Below are 6,801 nucleotides of genomic sequence, written 5' to 3'. Positions count from 1 at the left end.
AAGTACATGATAGTTCTAGAAACAAGATAGCGTGAGAATTGTCACGTGATCTCGATGACGCAACAGTGAGAATGTTAAGACTAGAGGACAAATTTTGGCTGGTTAGTAATCTTCAGCTAAGACAGCTTTATTTTTCAAACAGGGTGTTGGCCTTTGGAATGGGTTCCATCCAGACATGTGGTAGATATAATTAATTTAAGGGAGTTTATAAGAAAGCTTAATAAGTATATTTAAAAGATAAGGGCTGACTTTGTGATTTGTAGTGTATAGTTTAATTAAGTGCATAGAACAGCCTATATGAATCAAAAGTCCTGTATTGTCTTTTAATGTTATGCTATACCTAGGAAAGGGCAGTGGTTTCCAGTCTTTTTTTTTTTAACTGGTGACACCCTAACCCACTTACCATGATTTGCATGACATCCCTGCTGCCACATGCAGTATTTTTTATGTTCTTGATTATTCTTCATTTGGTTAAATTCTTGTGACACCCCTAGCAACTTGCAGTGACACACAGTTTGGAAACCAATGTATAGAGGTTGGGTGGGGTACAGGATTTGAAATCACACTGCCAAAAGAATATTAGTAGGTTAAATTTGTATGAAATGGATTTAGATTTTAAAATAAAAAGTAGATAAATAGTTGGCTTGGTGTCAGAAACAAGAACAACAACAAAAAAACTGCTAAAGGTTTTTTTTGAAATTTTTACTAAAAACAATGTAACAAGAACATCAAGGGATCAAGTGGTCCTTCAAGTTTGTCCCTGCACACCCACTCACAAGAAAATGTTAAACTTTCATTTACACTAATTTTCAACAAATCATCAATTTCATCTTGAGCTTTTGCAATGTGCTGACCTGGCCTACTGTTGATTTGCAACCCATTCAATAAGCTAATCACTCTTTTAGAAAAATATAATTGTCTTAAGAAGAGCCTAGCTTTTCTTTAGATATTTTTTACATTAATCTTGTATCTTATAAGCTCTTTTCATATTGTGTTAAGAATTCACCATAAAGGTATCAGAAGCCTTTTTTCCTATTGATTATATTTTAATATAATCTTTGTAAACTTAAGTAAGATAAACTCTTACCTTTCTTTACTGAAGAAAAAATAAATGAAGAGATCTTAAACTATTCCCATAACAAAATCTTTTTATCTCTGGGGTTATCTGATTAATCCTTCTTTGAATCCTCTTTGGCAGGTCAATATTTTTTCTTAGATAAGATCAAAACCTGATGTTGTTTTCCAAGTAAGACTTAATTATCTCTTGACTTGTAATCAATTGTCCATAGATATATATTCAAAAATGTTAACCTTACCATTAGCAACAGAATATTGCAGTAATGGCTTCAGTGAATTATTTACCACTATGCCAAGCTAATTTTCTTCAGTCCTGCTATTGATTAGATTCCTATATATGTTAAATTTATGACCCAAATTATAATAATCCAAATGTTTTATCTTATATTCATCATAATAAAAGGTAACTTGCATACTGTTTGTTCAACTAACCAATTAATCCCTGCAATTCTTCTGGTACTAAAGAATGACTTCAAAAGTAGTCAAGTTTGCTTAATGTAATCAGCAAACTTCACTGCTTTTCTAATCATGTCCTTACCAGTGTTATTAACATAAATAAGAAAAACAACTAACTAACACTAACTCTTAAGGCACACTACTAATAACAAATAATAACTTATGACTTTCTCTCATCCAGTGATCTTACAGTCCTGTTAACTTGTCTTTCCCCAATTTCTGCAATTTTCTTAGCTAACCTTTTTTGTGGCATCTTACCGGAAAGCTTTTTCAAAATCTAAGTACACTAATTTCACATCCTTTCACCATACAGATAAGTAACTTTCCAACATATTGGTAAGGTAAGGCTTTCTTTCAGTGAATCCAAGTATCCAAATCACCTTTTAACCAATTCAGTAATGTTAAATCTTGTCTCATGGCCTCAAAAATTTTGTTTCTTTTTATCTCAGTTGGCAGCAAATGTGAAACCTAATAATAAAATGAACACTTTTATAAATGTTCCTCCATTTCAACTCTTGCAACCATATCTCCGTTAGTGGATAACAGTTAGCGTAAAATGGCATTTCTGCTCTTGGCATTCTGACCACTTGGTATAGAAAATATTCCTTAATCAATTCAAGAAACCTTTCTCTTTTACTATTTGATTTCAAACAATCTAAATTAATGAGTATAAAGGTCTCCCATACATATTAAAGTATTATTCTTATTAGTAACAATCATAATCTCATTTTAAAATTTCTCATTGACATATTCTTTTTGATCAAGTGGCCTATAACAGTCTGTATTTAAAAACTTTCTACTCTTGAAATCCCTTACAGTAACCCGTATAGATTCATGCTACCAACTACAGGTTATTCTTATATAAAGAGCCTCCCCACTCCTTTTTTTAAAGAAGTCTGTCAGTATTAAATTATACAAGTGACTTATAACATGAAATTTGAAAACAATTCATATTATCACTATTCTCCAAATCTAATGAAGTTTTAGTATTCCATTCAACCCATAGTCTTCCATTTTGACTTGTTCTGAACTAGTCCATTTTGTTCCTAATACTATCAACCTCAGAATAATAGGAATTAGGCTTATTATTTATATTATATTTTTATTTACATCTGGTTTATTTATCTTTAAAATGAATTTAACTAAATATGCCTAAAAGGGGCAAAACATTTATTTCTATCCCTAAACTTTTGTAGGACATCTTTGTACTTTTTATGCAGCTCTTTAGATTGACAATTTCCAACATCAGTTGCTACTGCAAAGGTCCAGCTTGACTGGAATTCATTAATAACAACATATTGCTTTATCCCATCTGTCTACCTTATGGTCCAGTTTACTACTCTTTTCTCAACCTCTATACGTGTGATTTTTGTAGCTGCTCTTTTTATTGGCATGTTATCAAAAGCTTTTTGAAAATATAAGTACAACAAGCTTACACTTTTCTCATCATCCAGATAAGTAAAATCCTTGAAAAAAACATATATCCTTTTGATGAATCCATGGTGGTTTCTTTTATGATATATTTCAGTAAAATGTTTTGTAAAGCTTTTTTTCATCAGTTTCTGTAGAATGTTTCTCCCAATATGGAAATAAGACTAACCGGATTGTAATTTTAGGAGTAACATTGGCAAATTTCTAATCTTCAGGCACCAAGCTGTTTATGGACCTACCAAAAATAAGAGAGGATGGTACATCTGATATCTAAGCTTCCTTAAAACTGGAGAAGCAACTTTGTCTAGTCTTAATGTTCTATCTACTTTTAACCTCTCAACTATTTTACGTCCCATCAAAGGATTAGTAGTATGTACTTGATTCAAGGCCAATTCCAATATTTATCATAGAATGTTCATGGTCAGAAATATTGCTGATATTTTCTTTTGTTAAAACAGAAGATAAGAGAGCATTTAAAAGCTTTGCCATCGCATAGTCTTGAACAATAACCTTGCCATCACTATCTTTTAAGGACCTAATCCACATTTTAACATTTTGTTTACCTTTAGTATGCTTAAAAAATCCTGGCTGACACTTGATTTTGTGACATTACCAATTAGACTTATGGTATTTTTTATAACATTCTATGTTTTTGCAATTTAACTTTCAAATATGATACATATTTTGCCATTTTAAGTGTGTTAATGTAATGTTTTAAAGTCATCTTCATGTTGTGATACTTATATAATAGTTACTAACATTTAGTAATAATAATGTTCCAGTTTTTCAAAATTTTTAATATTTTATCATACAAGTAAGTGAACTATGAGGTTAATTCTATATTTGGTAAAGTGGTATGAAGTTCAGGTGTATAAATGTTTTTATCAGTAAACATAAAGTAGTATGCAAAGTTTTATACTACTGCTGTACAGTAAGTAAACAAAAGACTTGATTAACTGGGGGGGGGAGACTGTTGTGAATATTACTGTGCATAGTAGAGCATGATTAATTTTATGACCAATCATTTTTAGGTTTGACTGGACAGTTTATATTAAGTTCTTATTTTTCTGTTGTTTATCAAAAAAAAAAGTATTATAAATTATGTAACACATAATTACATTATATAAGATGGTCGTTTCTATACCATCCACTTCTTTGTAGCAAAAAAAATTGCATTTATTCTACCATATACTGGGAAACAGGCAATTGTGGTGAATTAGAAAAAAGCTAATTCATCAAACTTATCCTGAAGTCAAGTTAAGGTGTGTTTTTAAGCCTGTATTTAAATTACAATTTTTTTATCAGATATATAAAGATGGAATATCTGCCTACAAAATTTCTAGTGTAGCATATGAATTTAAATGTCCCAAATGTAATTTAGGTTATATAGGTTCCACCACTAGGTGGTTAGCAGCATGCATATATGAACTTGGAAATTTGATATCTATGTCATATTCAAGTATTAAGAGATGTGCTATACAAGTGTAACAAACCTATAATTAGACGACAGTAAAATTCTTGCAAGGGCTAATAATTAAGAAAAGTTGAGAATATTAATCAATAGACTTAAACTAGAGTTAAAGGAGCAGAATAGTGCATTCCTTTTATTATTAAAGTATGAGAACTAGAGTGTTGTAAAAAATTTTTTTTTCTGTGTTGGTTTTGTTTGCGCTACCATCAGTTATCAAGGAAAAGCAATCGGCAGCATGTAGTTGTTAGAATTTGTTCTGCAAAGTTTCAACGGTTTCTGTGATGAACATCCCACATTACAGTAGATTTTGTCACATAACATGAGGAATTAAACAATACGTTAAATAATTTTAGTGTCATCGGATCATGCCAACTGGCCAGCGTTGCTGTTATGAAGTTAGGTGTAAGGTAACTGATTGAAGTTGAAAGAAGTAAGAAAGCAGCTAAGGGATTAGGGGATTATAGTACTCTAAATCATTAGAAAAAAATTCAGTTGGTGCAAAGACCTCCTATATTTATGAAACGTTATAATCTAAGATACAGGAAATAGGAAAATAGGTGCAACATTAGATGACAGGGACTGGTTTGGCATAGATTTGAGAAAGGAATACAAAAAAGACAGGAGGTCAACAAAAGAAAGAAGGAAAAAAGACCAGGAGGTATGAGAGAGAGAACAAATAAGTTGAGAGAAGTGAAGAAAGAAAGTAATTTGCTGCCAGTAAGAAATAAAACGTAGTTCTAAGTATGTTTGTTATTGATTACCAGTACTAAACATCGGACATTAAGAAGGGGAAGTGAAGTGTGAGTATGACATGATTTTAATAAACAGATGTTAGAAGTGGATTTATCAATACTTTAGGAATTGAAACCCAACAACAAAAGAAAAGTTTGAAGCTGGAACTACGTCAACAAAACCCAAGGAGGAAAGTTAGCTGGATAAAGCAATGAAATTGGAAAAGAGAGCAAGTTTCCTTTTTGTTCTTATCTTGCCTGTTTTGGTTTTGATGGTGGTTCAGTTGATTCTAGTATGGATGAGAATGGGAAAGCACTGACAAAAGTTAGTTAGTAAATAAATATAGAGAATTGGGTGTAACATGTAATAACAATTGGAAAATGATTAGATATGTGAAGTTTTAATTGAAGCAGGAGTCACAGTAGATGATTTTTTTAACCTTGAGCTTAGTGACAATATAGGAACTGTTAGTGGTCTTTGTGAAAGTTATCATGGTAATGATGTAGAATGTGCTAAGATACAGTTAGAAATGAATATCGGAGAGAATTTGAGTTGAGGATGTATGAAAGGTAGGGTAAGTTTCGTAATAGGGTTGGCATGCATGAAATAAACATCTATGTGCAGTTGCCTAAATTTTGCAAAAGCAGTATGGATGTATTTTGCTGTGCTTTTGAAAAAATTGCAAAAGTATAGGAATGGCAGCCACAGGATATGATGAGAAAACTACTTCCTGCATTACCTGAAAAGGTGTTAGCAGCATACAGTAGAATTTGGAGCAAAGATGAATTAAAGCATGATGTAGTGAAATCAGTTATTTTAGAGACGTACGAGTTAATTCCGTAAACTTATGGCAGGAAGATCAGAGTGGTAAGAAACAACAAATGAGACATTTAAAGAGTACAGAACAAGGTTGCATGAGTTGCTAGTTAAAAGGATTGAAGATCTAACTGTACTGAAGATGCTGATGATTGTAGGTTTGATGTTGGAAAAACAAGTTTTTACAAAATTACCAACACAGTTAGTAAGATGGTTAAAATAAAGGAAGGCAGCAAATGTACATGAAGCACTAACATTAGCGGATGAATATGTAGTGAGGAGGAAATATAATGGGTTGAAAGTAGGTAAAAATCGGGTTATTAGAACTACTTGCCACAAATAAATAAAACTGAATTATTGCTCCTTGAGAATTGAAAGGAGAACCTTTCTATAGAGTAATTTTGTAGATAAGGAGAGAAATTACAAACCTATGCCGAAATGTTTTATAGGTGATCAAGTAGGGGATATAGCTAAATTCTGTAGGCAGAATAAGAAAACTGCAGAAAGAAAGGAGAATGTAATGTGTTCTGTTGAAGACAGAGATAAAATTTCATATAAATACTTGGAAGAAGTATGATAAATGGGCAAGCCATAAATGAGTTAAGGGATCTTGTATTTGGAAAACTGGTGAGAAAAAGTTAGTAAAAGATAATCAATTCATAGGTGAAATTAGATTTAATTGGGTTTAGCTGTACAGTATCTGGACCCCATCCTGCTGTTGAAATGTCAAGTTTTTTACAATAAACTAGTTTTAGGGCTGGCAGATGATATCCCACATCCAGTTTTGCTTGGTAATAAGATAGAATCTGTTGGGTTGT

General features: G+C 31.8%; 1 long non-coding RNA gene across 1 annotated transcript in view; it reads left to right on the top strand.

The window, feature by feature from the left end:
• Nucleotides 1–6: 6 nt before the first annotated feature.
• Nucleotides 7–6,801, top strand: part of LOC111086974 — a 47,315-nt gene continuing 40,520 nt past the window's right edge. Inside the window, exon 1 of the long non-coding RNA XR_002611696.1 lies at nt 7–101. This is a non-coding gene — a long non-coding RNA (uncharacterized LOC111086974). The remainder of the gene's footprint in view (nt 102–6,801) is intronic.

This window comes from Limulus polyphemus, unplaced genomic scaffold, assembly GCF_000517525.1.
Source record: "Limulus polyphemus unplaced genomic scaffold, Limulus_polyphemus-2.1.2 Scaffold1597, whole genome shotgun sequence".
NCBI classification, from domain to species: Eukaryota; Metazoa; Arthropoda; class Merostomata; order Xiphosura; family Limulidae; genus Limulus; species Limulus polyphemus.
Note: the sequence above shows the minus strand (reverse complement) of the source record. Positions and strands in the feature narration are given on the sequence as shown.